A 19,459-nucleotide genomic window follows, 5' to 3' on the forward strand; every position below is an offset into this window, starting at 1 on the left:
TCATTTCCTTCAGCATAATCTCCTCCAGTCCCATCCATGTCGATGCGGATGGTGGGCTTCATCTTTTGTTCAGGTAATTAACTCAATGCTATTAGTAGACTCAGGCACTCAGTTTAATGAAGACTCGATTTTCTAAAAATGAAAATGAACTATTACAAAATACATCTCAAAAAAACAGAGAATTCTAAGGGTTACCTAGAAAATTCCTTGGATGACCTAGTAGTAAACTTTATAAAAAAAATTTTTATTATTAAAACAATCCCTGTAAAAATTTGGAAAATAAGGACATTGTGAATAAAAATTAAAAATTGCTCATAACATTAAATCCTGGAAATAATCAGTGTTAATATTTCTTCCAAACTTTATATATATATTTTAAATTGCATATTATACTCAATTTTGTATCCTACTACTTTACTACATTATGATATAAACACTTTTCACTGTCATAATATTCTTTATTTCCATTTTTAAAATTTAAATACAATTAATTAACATAAAATGTATTATTAGTTTCAGAGGCAGAAGTCACGGATTCATCAGCCTTAACACCCATGGCTCATTCCATCACATGCCCTCCTTAATGCCCATCCCTCAGTTACTCAGCTCCCCACACCCCTCCCCTCCAGCAACCCTCAGTTTGTTCCCTTATGATTTGTCTTCCAGGTGCCCCTACACTTCAATCAGCTTTGTTGCTACTTAAATTATTACTACCCAAAGCACTTGGCAAATACTAAATGCTCAGTGTAAAGTAGCTACAGAGATTAGAATCCAAATGTAATGATTATGGAGTTTATCCAAAGTTTGTATTATTGGCATTTATGAAACAATTGCTGAGCTGCAAATGAAAATGGGCATGGGAGGGAAATTCATATCTGAGGCATGAGGTTGCTTTATTTAGTGATGTTTGAATCTCCCTGATGGCTAATGATGATGAACATTTATTCACGTATCTGTTAGCCATTTGTATGTCTTCTTCGGAGAAGTGTCTGTTCATGTCTGCTGCCCATTTTTTGACGTGATTATCTCTTTTTTGAGTGTTAAGTTTGAGGAGTTCTTTATAGATCTTGGATATCAGCCCTTTGTCTGTAGTGTCATTTGAGATTCAAATCAAAACCACATTGAGATATCACCTTACACCAGTTCAAACGGCCAAAATTAACAACACAGTAAGTAAGTGTTGGAGAGGATGTGGAGAAAGGGGAACCCTCTTACACTGTTGGTGGGAATGCAAGTTGGTGCAGCCACTCGGGAAAACAGTGTGGAGATTCCTTAAGAAATTAAAAACAGAGCTTCCCTATGACCCTGCAATTGCACTGCAGGGTATTTACCCCAAAGATACAGATGTAGTGAAAAGAAGGGCCATCTGCACCCCAATGTTCATAGCAGCAATGGCTATAGTCACCAAACTGTGGAAAGAACCAAGATGCCCTTCAACAGACAAATGGATAAGAAAGATATGGTCCAAATACACTATGGAGTATTATGCCTCCATCAGAAAGGATGAATACCCAACTTTTATATCAACATGGACGGGACTGGAGGAGATTATGCTGAGTGAAATAAGTCAAACAGAGAGAGTCAATTATCATGTGGTTTCACTTACTTGTGGTGCATAAGGAATAACATGGAGGACATGGGGAGATGGGGAGGAGAAAGGAGATGGGGGGAATCAGAGGGGGAGATGAAGCACGAGAGACTGTGGACTCTGAGAAACAAACTGAGGGTTTTGGAGGCAGGAGAGTGGGGGTTGGGTGAGCCTGGTGGTGGGTATTAAGGAGGGCAAGGACTGCATGGAGCACTGGGTGCAGGGCATAAACTATGAAGCTTGGAACACTGAAAAATTAAATTAAAAAAAAAAGAATTTAATGACATTTGCATAAAATGATAAACATGCCAATTACAAGAGTTTTTGTTGATTCAGGAAAGCCTTCTGGCAAAAAGAACTGGACAAACATAAATGTTAGTGTGTGGCTGAGACAAACATACACACCTTCTTAGTTCCACATTTGCCCCAGTTAGGGACGTTTTTACATCAGATATTTCCTAGACAGATGTTTCCTAGCTGGGAGCCAGAATGACCCATTTTTTCTCTAATAAAGACAGAGAAACTGTAGGCAGACATTTAATGCTTAGATTGTCTAACTCTTAATAATACAATATTTAGGGGTGCCTGGGTGGCTCAGTCAGTGAAGCGTCTGTGTTCAGCTCAGGTCATGAGCTCAGGGTCCTGGGATCAAGCCCCGCATTGGGCTCCCTGCTCAGCTGGGAGCCTGCTTCTCCCTCTGCCTGCTGCTCCCCCTGCTCATGCTCTCTCTCTCTTTCTCTCTCTGAAATAAATAAATAAATAAATAAAGTCTTTTAAAAACTACATTTAGTCCATACTGAGTGAAGAGAAAAAATGTGGTACAAAGCAGGAAGACATGCAGTAAAGATCTATAAACCGAATGATGTGTTTTATTCGTGAATCACTATAAATTATTTTCACCACATGAAGTTTAAATGATCAACAGTTGCCAAACTCTGTTACACTTTCTTCAACCACAGGGGGTGAAAACCGGGTCAAGTCACACCCCATAGCCGGACCACACAATCCCCGCGGCGTCAGCGTGAGCCTCCGAGACCTCAGAATGCATCTGGGCTGATTCTGTTTGTTGCTTCATGCGCTGTTTGGGGCTATGAGATGGAAACCTCAGCGCTCCAACCATTTACGTACATGAGAGGAACAAGGCAATGTTCTCCCAAATGGGAGATTTCTGTAAGTTTGACCACTCTCCAAGGTCAATGTCTACACAAGGCCAGTGACTGGGCTCACACTGGTCTTAACTACGGAATATTCACCTCATCCTCAGCACACAGGCTGCCTCCTCCTCAGCAGTGACCAGGAGGATAGGTATGAGCCCGCTGTCCAGAGGCCCCATCAGAAGGGGGAGAAAACTCCATGTTCTAAAAGGGACATGACTCAGAAAATAACTGAGAAAATTGTCAAAACAAGAACAAAACCCATCACTTCGAGTAGAAGGTATTAAGAAATGGGAAGTCTTCAGGAGACGCTGTTCATCCTTATTCTCTCTTGCCAATGATTCTGATGCCAGCAGGGTCCCAGAAAACTCCAGGGAAACTGGGTTGGGTCTCAGGTCCCCACTCTTCACTGCTGCTCAGACAGTGTGGTCCACAGTTCCAGGAGAAAGATCTGGAACATAAGTCACTGTTCTAACACATGTATGCAAAGGGGCATTTCGGGAAGCTCCCAAATGTGACATTTTAAGGACTGTCATACTTTGAGAACCTGTCCTTTTGATGGTTTTTTATTTCCTTATAGAATCAAAAATGTAAGATACATCACAGTATAATAAAGTTTCTTTCGAGATAGCCTTAATTTTTATGTGTTTCCAAACATTCTTGGTTTTTAAAAATCTGAACTGCACTATAATTGCCCAAGATTTAAAAACTACTGGGGTGTCTGGGTGGCTCAGCTGGTTAAGTGTCCGATTCTTGATTTTGGCTCAGGTCATGGTCTCAGGGCCATGAGATCGAACCCCGTGTTGGGCTCTGCGCTCAGCACGGAGTCTGCTTGATATCCTCTCTCCCTCTGCCCCTTCCCCTGCTTGTGCTCTAAATACACACACATATACGTAAAATATTTTAAAATTTTTTTAAAACTACTGTAAGACATGACTGTTAAATACAGATATGTAAATTCCACTTACGATAAAACATTTGAATATTGTTTAATTTCATCACGGTTTAAGGCCAGAGATAACGGAGAACAACTCGTGAATCAACATTGAACCTACACTACGTATCAGTGACACACTGAAAGACCGAATTGGTGGTCCCAGAGTCCTGAGCCACAGCCTTACAGAAAGACTATTTTAAAACACCGAAAATCTCGGGGCCCCTGGGTGGCTCAGTGGATTAAGCCGCTGCCTTCGGCTCAGGTCATGATCTCAGGGTCCTGGGATCGAGCCCCGCATCCGGCTCTCTGCTCAGCAGGGAGCCTGCTTCCCCCTCTGTCTCTGCCTGCCTCTCTGCCTACTTGTGATCTCTCTCTCTGTCAAATAAAATAAATAAAATCTTTAAAATAAATAAATAAATAAAAATAAAACACCGAAAATCTATACTTTGATAGATTCTTGCAAAGTTAGCTACCACACCCTAACTTGCTTTCTCCTTCAAGTGCAGCTAAACATAAGCACAGAAAGACCATAACGCGTTTCTACAACATTCTGCTGAATGAGATTTACACACACTATATTAAATACTATGTTAATGAACTCTATCAGTAGCCATGAAATGAGTGAGGGTTTACTGTAAACGGCATTCAGTAGTAGACACATACCATTCTGAGCTACTTGAAATTGAGTGCACAAGGTCTGCTACTCTTCTTTATATCCTTAACTACTTGGGCTTGTCACATGTTAGGAGCTCGATCAAAATGTGTTGAGCGCATGGACACAAATAAAGGATAGGCTCGAGATGATTATCTACAGATTTCTTGCTGAAATTATCTCACATCCTAATTGTTTGCTTCCCTTGAGAAAGAATCAGACCTACCCAAGAATATGGCTTCAAGATTTGTTGTTTCCGAACTTTCTAAATTCACAAGAGAAGTTTAAATTCACAAGAGAAGTCTAATATACTACACTACTGTTGTTAAGAGACAACTGACTTTGACTTTTACTTAAAATTCAGTTCTTACTGGGAATTATTAAATAAGGGGGAAAATGAAACCATTAGTTCTCAATAACATTTTTTAATTGAAAAAATAATGTAAAGGTATTTTAAGCCACCTAGACAAGATTTACTAAGTCAATATTCAAGTGAGAGACACAAGGTCTGGTTTGGAATGCACAAGAGTGTGAAGTGTAGATACCAAAGGAGTGTAGACCCCAAAGGACCTCCAGAGATCATCTAACCCGATCCCTTTATATTCCATGGGGAAACAGATCGAGAAACTTCCTCAAAGCCACATAGTCAAATACAGCTGATGCCAGGGTTAGCATTCCAGCCTCTTGACTAGGACAGTCCAGGATCCTATGTGTTACCCCCGAAGTACTTAACCCGTGAGGATATGATCTGCCAAAGGTCATCCTGCAAAGACTTTCATTTGGGGCTGAGGGTGTGGAGGGAGATCATGTGAACCTCTGCCTCCTCGAGCTGCCTGTACAGGGTCAGAATATTCGCAGAGGATTCATTTCTTGTCCCGATTTTGTTTGTGTTACTGTTTGTTCAAGGGCAGAGCATGTTTAGCACAATTTTTTTTTTTTTTTTTTTTTTGCCCAAAGAAAAAGTTTATGGATAAAAAAAAGGCTTCCCTCCTCGTTTCATGACCATAAAGGCAGACGGTCAATTTTGCTTGTTTTTTTTTTTTTTTTAAAGATTTTATTTATTTATTTGACAGACAGAGATCACAAGTAGGCAGAGAGGGAGGCAGAGAGAGAGGGGGAAGCAGGCTCCCTGCCGAGCAGAGAGCCCGATGCGGGGCTCGATCCCAGGACCCTGAGATCATGACCTGAGCTGAAGGCAGAGGCTTAACCCACTGAGCCACTCAGGCGCCCTAGTTTTGCTTGTTTTGAGGACGTTCTCTCTAAAATTGGTTGAGCAGCAGGGGACTTGCAATTTGCTCTCTGCCCCGGGAAGAGAGGGAAGGAGAGGAAAGGGAGAGAGGAGGAAGGGGAAGAGGTGGGGAGGAAGGGGAGTGGGTTAGGAAAGACGTTTATCCTGGAACAACAGGGGACTGGGCACTGCCCTGGGCCTTTCTGTCTTGTGTCCTAGTGAGTGGCAAGAATCCGAGCGAGTCCGTCCCAGTGCCCGTGACCCCATGAGGCTACGAACACAGCCAGCCGGGCCTACAGGGCGAGCGAGAGCTCTTCCCACCAGCCAGGCCCAAGGCCACTAACACTGTGTGCCTCAGCGTGGAGCCCATCTCATCCCCCGCTGCCAGGACCACTCTAGCCATGGGTCCAAGCCGAAATGGGATAACTTAAGCCAGATGTTGGAAATGAGCCATCTGCTTAGGAAAGCATAGTTAAGGATGTGTCAGTTTTTTCCAAAACCAAGATTCTTTCCACAATTTCCAAAACACTGACCAACACAAGTGATTAAGATGTGACCCCTTCTTGCACGAACACGCAGCTGATGAAAACAATCGCGCAAGAGGTTGAGCATGGAATCCGACCCACTGTTCTCCCGACCGTACACAGTTCACCTGTGCTGGAAGGGCCTACACCTGCCAGTTCCGGCTGACCTCCCGGTGCCGTCAGCTCGGAGGGGCAGCACGTTACACAACCAGCAAAAACGGAACCGTCATCCGGATATCTCATTTGCCCTATCCATATAAGTTATTTGAACCAGTGCGCTCCCTCACTAGCCACAATCTTACCATAGACCCCAAGTTAGTTGACAGGGACGGAGGCAGGTTCCCCAGGCTAAGATGACCTGCCCGTCTGAGCTGAGGCATTACATCAGGAAGGGGTTCTCAGAAACCTGGGGCCGTCATATAGGACTTGGGGATGAGACCTAGGTGGGCTCACCCACTCTCCCCCCGTCTCCTGTCATCCCAAGCGATGGCCCCCAGTAATATGTGCACGGCACGCTTCCTTGACCAGCGCAGGATATCACCTGTACCCCCGCTTCCTCTGCACTGCCGAACAACACACAGAGAGCAGTCAGAGTGATACCATCACACGTGGTAGCCCAGAACACGATACAGCAAATTTTAAAATGTCCGTCGCTGGATGTCAGAACTTAACCACAAGCATACAAATCTGTAAGTCCACGCCAAAAGAAGGTAAATCGTTGGAAAATTTCAGCACTTTATTATGATTCCTCATGAGGGACATGAGGAGACAAATGATTAAATCACGACCAACAGCAAAGGGGGAGATTCCCCCACAATGTAGCCTATGAAGACAAGAACGTCGAAAACTGATACCGGAAATCTTGATCCACAAGTGATGGAACTACAGACGATGAAAACAACTTGTCTTTTATTTCAATAATGCCCTTTTTGACTACTTATTTTGGTTATTTTAGAAAGATAACACGTATTTAAATGTTAATACATTTTAGCTTCTGTAATAGGTTTATAAATTTTTAATTAAAATATTACAATTACCTAATTTCGATAACTTTTTAAAATGTTATATATCCCAGGGGCGCCTGGGTGGCTGAGTAGGTTGGGCCACTGCCTTTGGCTCAGGTCATGGTCTCAGGGTCCTGGGATCAAGCCCAGTATCGGGCTCTCTGCTCAGCGGGGAGCCTGCTTTCTCCTCTCTCTCTGCCTGCCTCTCTGCCTACTTGTGATCTCTGTCTGTCAAATAAATAAATAAAATCTTTTTTAAAAAATGTTATATATCCTGGACATGTTTTAAAAATGTGAGGTTTTTTTTTTATGATTTTATTTATTTATTTGAGAGACAGAGCACAGAAGCAGGGGGAGCAGCAGAGGGAGAGGGAGAAGCAGACTCCCCACTGGCCAGGGATCCCGACATGGAACTCGATCTCAGGACCTTGGGATCATGACCTGAGCTGAAGGCAGATGCTTCACCAACTGAGCCACCCAGATGCCCTAAAAAAATGTGAGTATTAAACAAAAATTTATGGAACAAATATTCCCATTTTGTTCATCTCAGAAATTCACTGATATCTCTCCGGTGCTAATGAACCCTCCCATTCTCTTGGTTTGGTTGTGCTTTATGAATGTTACTTCTTCTATATAGTTTTAACAGAGGAAGGATTTACGTACGGGCAAATTTGTCTTCTGCTTGGACTGTATACTCTGTGACAGAGAGTTAACAGGCCAGGTCTGAAGGAGGCACCCGTTGTGGTCACCCAGACCCCTTTGCTCCGCCTCCACATAAACTATGAAAACACTGTTCTTGATTATGTTTCTTATATTTCTGTGTGTCTCATGCGTATCCGTCAGTGGGAAAGAATACATAAGTTATTGGATACGACTCTCTGTCACTCATATGTTTACCGAGCAGCTGTGTTCCTCGGTCTGAACACTGGAGCACTGATGGGTCCATTTCTCGTGAGTAGCTCTGGTCCAGATTGAAATGCCATGACCTAAAGATGAGTTTTGGGGTAAAGACGTTAGAGCAGAGGAGATGCCAAAAAACAAACTGGTGACGCAATCGAGCTGGGCTGCCACCTTCCATCCCCACTAACCTGACCAGCGTATTGGCCTACTCTTTGCTCTGCAGTCGAAATGCAGTGACCCTCGGTAGGACATACACGGACGAGCTCAAGAAAACAGAGACAACAGAATGGGACACAGCAGCTCCCCGATCAGGCGATAACGAATCAGGAGGAGTTCTGGGGATTGGTTTTATTGGGTTTTGGTTTTTTTCTTTAAAATTGTTTTTAGTTGTCTGCAGAGTGTTCTTTCTGAACCTAACCTCCTTCTAATTCATAATTGTTTCCCTGTGAGCTGTATACTATTTGCAATTATTTTTTAATTCTTGAATTTTTGAAGTCAGTGATAAAAAATTACTTGGTTAATAGATGGATTAAGCATAAAAATCGCCCAATTTCAGTTCCAATTGCAAGTAACCTAATATTCAAAATAAGTGAAGAACTAATAAAACTCAACACCAAAAAGAGCCCAGTTGGATTAAAAAATGGGCAGAGGGCATTCATAGAGATTTTTCCCAAAGAAGACATCCAGATGCCAACAGACATGAACAGAGATGTTCATCATCAGTCATCATCAGGGAAATACATCAAAAACCACATGAAACACCTCCTCCCACCTGTCGGCATGGCTAAAATAAGACAAGAAATAACAAGTACTAGAGAGAATGTGGAGAAAATAGAACCTTCGAGCACCGTTGCTGGGAACGCAAGCTGGTGCAGGCACTGTGCAACAAAGTAGGAGATTCTTAAACGAATTAAAAATAGAGTTTCCTCGGGGCCCAGTAATTCCACTAGATACTTGCTCCAAAGAAAACAAAACACCAACTTGAAAAGATAGATGCACCTGTGATATACAGCAGCATTATTTACAGTAGCCAAGATATGGAAGCGGCCCAAGGGTCCACCCACAGATGAGCGGGTGATGGACACACACACACACACACACACACACATTATGAGACTGAAAAGAAGGATGAGATTGTGATATCTGTGACAACATGGATGAATTTAGAGGCTATCATGCTAAGTGAAGTGAGTCGGTGAGAGAAAGACAGGTACCACGTGATTTCAATCATATGTGGGGAAAAAATGAATAAATAAACAATAAAGTAGAATCCGACCTATAAATACAGAGACCAGACTGACGGTTGCCAGAGAGAAGGGATGGGGGGATGGGAGAAATGGGTGAGGGGTGCCGGGAGGTCCGGGCCTCCCAAGAGAGAGAAGGGAAAGGCACAGCACAGGGAACGGAGTCAGCCATGCTGTGATAGCGCTGTGTGGGGCAGATGGTAGCCACGTGTGTGGCGAGCTCAGCCTGAGCTCCAGACGCACGGAATCACCCTGTTCTACACCTGAAACTAGCACTGTGTGTCGACCACGCTCAAAGAAAAAGAACTTGAGTCCAAAAGTAAGTGAATTGTGAGTAACCTTATTCAATTAGAATGTTTGTGGCCTAAACATTATTATTCTATGATTGGCATGAGTACCTACAGTTTGATGAGGATGTTTACAATCTTCTACACATTGATAAGATTTAAGATACAAAGAGTCACCAAATAACATGAGTCATGTCGTCTGAGTTCCGCTCTAGACGGTATTTGTGGTTTACAATGAATAAAAATTTAAATGATGTGAGGAGTTTGTGAACCATGCCCTTGGGACAGGGAGGAGGGTGCTGCATACCTTTCGTGAAAACTCTGAAATGGATTTCGTGTGTATGAGTCACCACTGGATTTTCCACAACCACAAAACAGAGAAAGAGAGCTATAGATATAACATAAGTGATTTTTTACTTCCTTAAGCACAACTTAAGGAAGAGAAATACTAGTTCAGAAATGCAGAATGTGTTCAAAATAAAAAATAAAATGGTAAAAACTCACATTTCAGTCTACAGAGGACAGTAGCACCTGAGACCTAGGGTCTGCTCAGTTAACACCGGAAACGTGAACTGTCCATGTACGGTAGAAACAGGCACCCAGTTTAAGCTTGATGGGGTGACTTAACGGCTGGGCGACTTCGGCAAAATTACTGAAACCTTCTCAGTTTCCTTTTCCTCACCTGAAAACCAAGACTGACAAGTGTCCTTGTTTCATCTCCGCGTGAGGCACAGCGGCCAAGTGAGTGAGGGGACAGCAGCACAGCAGACACTCAACAGGCCGTCCACACTCGCGTCACTCACCCTGGGACGGCTGGCATTTCGGGTCAGTGAGGACGCGGCAGCCCGCGCGGAGCACCCGTGACGCAGGACGCACAGCCCCTGAAGTTTCAGAAGATGCGCACGACATAGAAGACGCAAACTTTCAGACACAAACAAGGGGACACACCCACGGACACACCTGTCTCGGACAGGACAGACCCACGGTCCCTCCTGGAGGACGGCAGGGACGCAGGAGCTGGGACAGAGGGGTGGAGGTCTGTCAGCGGGAGGCGGTGAATTCTCACGGGGTTCTGCAGGGGTTGGGTGAGGGGTCTGTCCCGGCAGAGACAAGGACAAAGAACATTTTGGATGGACAAAGTGGCATACGTGGCCATGCACAGAGGTAAGCAGAGTGTTCTCCGTTGGACAAATGACATTCCTTCTGGCTTTAATGTCTTCACCGGAGTCTCCCCCTTGACTCCTTGCCAGTCTTGACCTTGAGTACGGGGTGCAGGGCATTTCACAGTCCAGGCCAGTCGGAAGGGAGGCTGAAGGTACACAGTTCGCTAGATGTGCTGCCGGATGCTTGGCCAGAAGTGTTGGCAGTCTCGCCCAAGAAAGGAAGTAAAGGCACAGAAAGAAGTCAGAACGCGGTCATCTGTAAGGGCCAGAACCCCCCAGAGACCGGCAGTCTCCCTCTCTCTCTCTCTCTCTCTCTCTCTCTCCCTCTCTTCCTGTCTCTCTCCCCTCTTCCCTCTCCCCCCCACCTCTCCACCCCCCTCTCTCTCTCCTTACCTCCCACTCTGATATACTCTAACAGAGAGAATCTGACTTGTTCATTGGATAACTCTCCAATGTAGAATTGCTCCTCCTGCATAAGGTTTTCCAGGAAGCCTAGAAACAGCTCCTTTTGGGTCAAGGGTGCTGCTCAATTAGGTGGCCAGGATGCTGCTATGGCGGCCGACATAAAATATGGCATAAGGAGCACATAAGGAGTCAGTCCTGGGCAGGTGGCTGCGGGCGTGGTGACACGGAGCTCAGCATTAACTGCTCTAAGATTCTGGGCTGCCTCACAGTCTTTGCTGGGGTTGGCTAATCTTCCTGTTAGAATATAGAAGATGGTGTAAGAAGGTTACAAGGTCAAGGTTAACAGACCCCAAGAGGACAGCCCTTAGATCCATCACTTCTGTGCTAAGGAGCTTTCTGGGGGCTGATGTGTCCCTACACCATTGTGCTGCATTATGCACGGTCATATGGGAATTGGATGAGAAGACGATGATGATAATCACTAATATTTATTCAGTAGCTGACCTAAACAATCTCATTTTATTTATATAATAACATAAAACTACATTTTATTGTTATTGTCATTCCTTTCTTATAGATAATAAAACTGAACTTCGGAGAAGTCAAGTCTCCCTTGTCAGAGCCGACAAACGGTAGGAGAGGGTTTGAGCCTCGCTCTTTCTGACACCCACACCCCTGGGCTTAGTCACTGTCCCACAGTGTTTCTCAATTGAAAGGAAGAACGTGGTGGGGGAGAGGCGGATCTCGCAGAAGAATCCAGGGTCTTGAGATCAACGGGGGTGGAAATGAAACCCTCAAGATCGTGTGACACTCGGTCACCGATCGGGTAGGGGACAAACACCAAATCAATGGCTTTCTGCTGATGGTGACTCAGGAAGCGGTTTGCTTTGAGAGTCCTGGGGCAGCAAACAAAAACCGGCCTCAACGGCCAAGCTGGGAGAAAATGAGAACTGTCCCAGACCCGGGAATTCCTGGTGAGATGTTACTCCAACACTCTTCGCCGGCTGATGCAGCTGAAGCCTTCTGCTCTAGTCACCAAGTAGGCATCCTGAAAACCAAGTGTACGCTTAGCTGTTCTGCAGAATTCTGGACTCGATCCTGTCTTCACCATGGCAGGTTTTGTTTTATATAAACCAAACTGGTCCAGATCAAAATTTACATCCCGAGCTGCATACTGGCTTATACTAGACACGTGGTAATTACACACAATGCCACTAGTCAGCCTTTGGGTCAACCTGCCCTAAATAATTACCGGGGAAGAGCTCTGCAAACTTCGGGCAGAACAACTCCGTGTCAGAATAAAGAGGACTTGTCACCCAGATCCCCTTCTCTGTAATACCACCACCAACAAGCCAACCAGGAGAAACACAAGAGACTCAAAACAAGCAAAAATAATTCAAGGCTCGTCAAGGTCCCATTATAAGGTCTAGAATAGTATTATCAAGGCAAATGTTTCACTGTTTCTGTTTTGAAGAAAGTGTCTGTCACATTAGGAAAACAGTTTAACATAATATTTTTCTTTAGGTTCCTGGAAGCCACTGTGGGGCTACCAACAGAAAGTTGGCACCACTCTGCTGTGGGATGAAATGCCCTCCACTTAGGGCTTTTCCTTTTTTCATACCCCACAACATATAATTTGCACCATAGAGACATTGAGCAACACATTGGGTCTATGTTTGTCTGGTAAGAAGCCTGATGAAATTTCTGTATTTACTAAACCGTGCTTTCCCTGAACTCCTCCTTCCAGAGAATGCATGGAGGGAATGGAAATTGGGGGCTCAAGCACCCAGGAGCTCTCCTGGACCACTCACCTCTTGTCCCAGCCCGTGCAAAGCCACATTTCTTGGGCTTTTCTTTTTTTAAGCCCGAAGAGTAAGAATTCAATACAAACACTAAACTGATCTCCTGACCTCATTCTAGCCCTGCTGGCTACAGAAAACAAAACATTCCTGACCTGAATCTTCACCATTTTGACCCAATTCCTATTAGTGGGCACCTGTCTTCTCGCTGGCTGGACAAAGCCACAGAGACCCAGCCAGCCATCGGCTAGGAAAGTCCCCGAGTTGAACTGTTAAGATCTGAACCATTAATCAGGAGACAAGACCCGGGGGTGGCAAGTCATTTACAGGAGGCTGAACAAGGGGCTGGTGAATTGATAGGACATTGGTCATTGCAGGTCTGAGAAGCTGAAAAACAACATAACCGTGCCTGTCTCAGGCTGGCCCATTCCACTGTGATAGCCAAGAAAGGCTACGGAGAAAAATATTATGACTCACATCCTGGCATCGACGTGACACAACACCTCAAGGTTAATTAAGGAAATAAAAACCAAATATCAAGGCAATGTTAAGCTGTATTTTTAATTTGCCTTGGAAGGTTGGGCATATTCTCTTTTTTCCTCTTACAGATGAGCGTGTTTTGAAGAGCTGACATTCACACAGCATCTAGACGCCAAAATGGTCCTTGCACCGGGTTCACGTCTCTTTCCTCTTTGTCAGACTGTCCCAGGGACAGACACGTGTCTACGGCTCTGCCTTTCTGTCCTCTCCTTGCCCACTGCACTGCCGGCACGTCCCACCGGGTCAGGAACCCTCCACCGTGCCCTGAGGTATGGGGTTGTGCTTTCTGTATCCAAAGAGCGTCCTTCTGAATCTTCTGCCGCTGCTCGTCATTCCATTACATAAATAGTTGGTCAAAATATACGAAATTGCCATTTTTGTACATGAAAATGGTCCGTGCAGGTGTTTTTAAGAGGCCTGACCTGACATAGGTGTGTGAGTGTGTATATGTCTTGTAGGTTGAGTGTCTTTACATGCATATGTGTGTGTGTGGCAGAAACACTGTGCATGCTTTACGCCCATTAAATTCTACCATTCCCTGTAAGGCAAGTCCATTTCTTTAAGGTACACACATGAAAACAAGCGCTAAGAAAATACGATAACTTGTTTCCTAAGGTCTTCCAGGATTTCAATTCCGATTCCCAGCCCTGGGTCACATGCTCACCATTCTGGGCCCTACGGCACGTGCTTGACTGAGACCACCGAAGCGTCTGGACCTCAGAAGCCCCTGCTGAGCGGTCCTGTGCTCGCAGACGTGTCCTCCTGCACCCCTCCCTGGGACGCGGCACACACAAGGGAAGAAGTCGGCATGTGTGTGCTTAGCCCCTTAGCAAGCATCGGGACAATTAATGGGGAACGTCTCAATGACAATGTTTCTTTCTCCAAGAAACTTTGAATTAATTCTTCAAATTATTGTGCTGTGCGGGGTGGGGTGGGGGCAGGTTTGGGAAAAATCTTGCATTGATTTTAGAGAAATGCTAGTTTTCCCAGAAATCTGAAGGTGGAGTATGCTTATACTATAGTGAACAAAGGTGTCCAGACACTGTGAAATCCAGTCTTTCTTCTCTCCCAAATTACAGAGCGTGAGAAGTGGTTTCCTGGCTTTCCGCTTCCTGCTCCGAGCATGTTGGGAAGTGAGACCACAGGAGTCTAGATTTACATTGTTGGGATTTTTTTTTTTTTTTCAGTAAATGCTTATACAAATCTATCCTTTCCTGTTGGTTTTTGACTAGTTTGTTTGCAACTCAGATTCTTGGCTGAAGTTATTAAGAAAACAAAAAAGCTTTCGCTCGATTATGAAACGTTGTTTTAAACCATATTCACAGCTCACAGGTTTTGTGATCATTGGCAGCAAGAGAGCTGTCTTTGCTGAAAATCACAGCATCCTCAGGACCCTCTGAGCACAGAACAGGACATGAGGAAGCCAGCGTAACACAGATCGGCAAACCAGAGTGAGGGCACTAGGACGATGTCTCTGCCCAGTGACCTCGTTCATAACTGAAAGGCAGGAGAGGGAGAGTCATGGCCAGTGCAAACTTTGCCAATGAGAGGGCCCTTTGGGGTCACAGTTTTCTCAAAATGGGTTAATCAGAGGTTCACTAGTTTGTTCTCAGTCCAAAGGGTCTGCAAGCTTCCTGAGAGATTTTTTTTTTTCAATTTTCTGTTTTCATTTAATGGTTGCCTAAAAGTCATCAGCGTAAACACATCCCAATTATGTGGGTGACCACCTCGTAACCAAGAACTAGGCATGATTTCGGGGTCCATGTGTGTTGTTGTCCCTACAATTGGCTGAGAATCATTGGGGGAAAAAAAAAAAACAAGCAGGGAGACCTGAACCAGACAGGTAAAAGCTAACTGACATAATGAGTGTTACACGCAGGACTTCTGGTGCAGCAGGAAGGGGGGTGGAAGGACACGTTCCACCCTCCGGGGAGTGGGGCAGTCGGGGACGTTTGCGCGTGGGGAGTCATGACAGAGTTATGGCCAAGTGGCACCGGTTGTCAGGTTAATATAATGTAGTGTATTTAAGACTTGTTGGGTTTATGGTGTTAAGTGTCAGTATTTTGTAAATTTGTCTTGCTGGGATGGCCATAGACGCGTGGGTGCTGGGTGGAGGGCAGGACTACATCCGTGATGGGCTGTTTTGCCAGAGAAGCCGTAACCAAGCACCGCACACTGCATGCTCTAACAGCAGAAATCATTCTCTCGCCGTTAGGCTGAGTCCAGATGTTGGCAGGGCCCTGCTTCCCCTGAAGGCACTGGGGGAGGACCTGTTCCAAGTCAAACTTGGTAGTTCCTTGGCATGTGACTGTGACTCCGGGCTTCCCATGACGCTCTCCCCGTGTGCACGTCTGCACCCAAACTCCCCCTCTCTGGAGCGATACCAGTCATGGTGGATGCGGAACCTGCCCGACCCCATCGCGCATGACCTCATCTCCAGTAATAACACGGGTCACAACCTTACATCCAAATAAGGGCACACTTAGAAGTCCTAGGGGTTAGGACTCCGACATATGAATTTGGTGGGGAGGGGACACAACTCGATCCAAAACAGGAAATAACATAAAAAAAAATTTAAGACATCATTAAATAGCCCAAATATTTTTCCCCTTTAAAAGTGGTCGAGTATTGCTCAATCTGGAGAAACCGTGCTCAAGACTAGAGCATTCTGGCGAGAACAAGAATTTATGACTTCTCATTCACCCATAAGAAACCATTTAATAAATCTTCTTCAGCTCTTAAAAATAAACTCCTGATGGTTCCAGCCATAAAAATTCTGGGGTGAGAAGAGGACTTGAATATTAGACCTCTTGAAGAGGCTGAATCTCTCAGCCTAGAGGTAAAAGAAGAGATAAGATGGAAAAAGCAAATAAGCTTAATGGTATAAAAATGAAAAAAATGGACACTTTAAATCACAGACTAGGGAAAAATATGTACAACACAGAACAGAACAGAAAAAGGCATGATATGCTCATTTGACAGGACACAGACAAAATGATAACAGATGCACAGACTGCAATAGACAAGTAAGTAAAAAAAAAAGAAAATTTTAGATGAGAAATGTGAGAAACAAACAGTCAAGGAAGGGGCCTTTTTCACTGAAGTATTATTTGCAAACATAGGGACAGGTGTACAAAGAGGAACCAGGACCCTCACCCTGCTGCCAGCTGCTTAGAAAACACTACACTGAAAACACCCTCGGGTTCTCAGAGTTGAGAAACGTACAGATGACTCAGGAACATGCTGCACTGAGGTGAAACGCACACACGACGAAATTACCCTCCAGAAAGCATGCAATTCCGTGACATCTAGTGCGTTCACAGGGTTGCACGAAGAGCACTTACACTGAGTTCCTAAACCTTTTCACCTTCCTGCAGGAAAAGCCTGGGTGCGTTAAGCTGTCACAGCCCGTGGTCCTAGACAACCCCAGTCTGCTTTCTGTCTCTCTGGATTTGCTGCCTCTGGCTATTTCATGTAAATGAATTTGTACGATACGTTATCTCTTGTGTCTGGCTGCTTTCACTGATCACCGTGTTCTGGAGGTTCATCCCCTTAAAGCACGTCCTTCGTTCTATGGGATGGGTGACTAACGGGCCGCTGCACGTACACACCGCAGTGCCTCATCTAGTCCTCCGCTGGTGGCTGTGCGGATTGTGCCCCCCTCTTGGCTACTGTGAAGAGTGCTGGTACAGACCACCCTCGGGAAACTAAGAATCCTACCTTTTCTTCAGTCATTCTAATTCAGGAATTCTCCCCAAAGAGAATAACCTAAACTCTGGAAAAAAGTCTATATCCTTCTGTTTATGGCAGGGCTATTAGTATAACCAGGAAAAAACATAGCTGCAGAAAGTCCGAGCTGACCGGTGGCTCTTGCATCTTGGTTACAGCCTGCTACCTGGTACCCAAGGACTCTCCCCTCCCTAAAATTTAGGCTTCCAACAAGAACCAGAGCAAATGTTCCCTTACAGGTGGTCAGGATATCTCACTTCCTGGCTAAAATATTTTTATTATTTTCCATCTCACTCAAAATAAGCCCGAGGCCATGGTCCCTGATGGTGAGGTCCTGAGTGGTCCCACCTGAGCCCCATCCGTGCACACCCTGTCTTCCCCTCTGAGCACCACTCGCGCTTCCCTTCTGTTCCCGAATGACGTTGGCTGTTCTCCAGGTCTGTCGTACTCCTCTTCTTGGTTTCGCCCCCTCTGCTCCCTCCACGCTCACTCACCACTGCCGTCTGACCTCTGTCCTACCACTTGAGCAGAAGCGCAGCCTGGAAGGGGCTCATATCAACGATGTGGAAATAAAGACCCATACGTTAAATCCTTGTGAGGGTCTCCAATGATGATGCGGCCATAAAAATAAATTGCTAAAAAACATAGTTTAAGACGTGTTTGAGCTTTTCTTCCACTAGCTGGTAAAGATATGTGTGTTCCCATCTTCCTGCAACGTTATCTACCACAGGCAAGATGTGGGAATAGCCTCAGTGTCCATCGCGGGATGAGAGGGTAAAGGAATTGTGGTGCGAGTGTGTACAGTGGAATACTGTTCAGTCATAAAACCAATGAAATCACGCCCTTTGAAACAACACGGGTGGACCTTGAGGGCATCATGCCGTGCAAAATAGAGAAATACCAGTTCCATGCGCATGGATTCATCAAAACGTCTCCTATCCCAGAACAGCCTGCTTCGTACGTATGGGGGGTGGGTGGAGAAAGCAGGAGACAGGGTTGTTTTTAAAAGATTGGGTGAAATTGCAGGGGACTGGAATAACTTTCAGGTTGTGATGGGAAGTATTCAGACCGATTACCCGGACGCCCAGCAAACGGCCTTCTCTTTTGTTGATTTAACTCCCGGGTGACCCAGCTGTGAAAATGTAACTGGGTTGACCAGGCTGCCTGTTTGTCCACTTAGAAAACTATAGGCTAGACTCCCCGAGGTTTCTATTTTGCCGGGAATCTGAACCATAGTCAACGCAAAATTATGAAACTCGATGGTCAGGAGAGTCCAATGGGAGGCTCCTCTCGGGCGGAGGGAGGGGGGGCAAGTGCACATGACAGAGTGGACAGAGGCAGGGGACCCGTGGACCCTCGTCGAGAACTCTGCACTGCAGGTGACTGCAGCAGCGCCTCGGAGCTCGTAAAGTCAGCGGCCTGCAGGGACGCTCCTTCCTGCAGTGCTGACCCGTCCTGAGCCACCAGCGAGCCGCCGCTCTCCCAGGAGCTGCGGGAACAGTTGAACGGTGACAGAGAACGCTGACTCTCCGGGACGTGTATTTCAAGGAGAGGGGAGGGTAGAGATTCGCATGGGAGGTCGGGGGCGAAGGTCGCTGCGGGGTGGGCACAGCGCAAGGAATCTTCCCGAGAAGCCGACACTGGCATCGAGGCCTGGAGGTGGGGGAGAGTGTGCTGGGCTTGCTCAGGAGGCCGCCGGCTCCGCATGGCCTTGGGGAGCCCGGGCCAGCCGTCTGCACCTCCACCCTTCCAAGCTCTCCACCCAAGTCTTCTTTCAAGCAGCTGCGTTTCCGCCCGCACTCGCTCACGCAGCCCTCTGCCCTGAGCATGCGGCCCTTCCTCTGCGTCTCAGTCCCCTGCACGCTGCCCTCCGGCCGCGACCCTCCTCCTGGGGAGGCCACCGCCCATGCGTGCCAGCAGTCACTGTCGCACCCTCCTGACAGAGGACAAACCAGTGGCAGTTCTCTCTCTGGAAGTGCCCGTCTCCTCAAGATCTCAGCGGCGAGCCCACAGCAGGTGCCCCGCGCGCTCAGGGCTGACTGGAGGCTGCGGGAAGTGCTCCCGTTTGAGCCCGAAGTCAGATGCTTCCTCTCCTGGAAACTCGGTCCACGGAGCAGCAACCTCAGGGGCTTGCAGGGCGGTTTGCCCTTCCCCGCGCAGGCAGAGGGGAACATGCTGCTCAGAGTCTTCCTCTTCGGGTCAGAGCAGAGGCCACTGTGTGGCCTGCCTGTGGGCTGGTTGGTGCAGGACCAGCGACAGGACTTCCTGCTGATTCCAGAAGTGAGTCTGCGGGAGCTGAACCCGT

General features: G+C 46.1%; 1 long non-coding RNA gene across 2 annotated transcripts; it reads left to right on the plus strand.

The window, feature by feature from the left end:
* Window positions 1–10,214: 10,214 nt before the first annotated feature.
* On the plus strand, window positions 10,215–14,619 carry LOC131834684 (uncharacterized). 2 transcript variants are annotated; one of them, XR_009354929.1, is made up of 6 exons: window positions 10,215–10,682; window positions 10,769–10,903; window positions 11,664–11,718; window positions 13,263–13,394; window positions 13,494–13,694; window positions 14,041–14,619. It is a non-coding gene; the product is annotated as an uncharacterized LOC131834684 (long non-coding RNA). The 2 variants fall into 2 exon arrangements; XR_009354930.1 differs by lacking the exon at window positions 10,769–10,903.
* Window positions 14,620–19,459: the final 4,840 nt, after the last annotated feature.

Source organism: Mustela lutreola, chromosome 1 (assembly GCF_030435805.1).
Source record: "Mustela lutreola isolate mMusLut2 chromosome 1, mMusLut2.pri, whole genome shotgun sequence".
Taxonomy (NCBI): Eukaryota; Metazoa; Chordata; class Mammalia; order Carnivora; family Mustelidae; genus Mustela; species Mustela lutreola.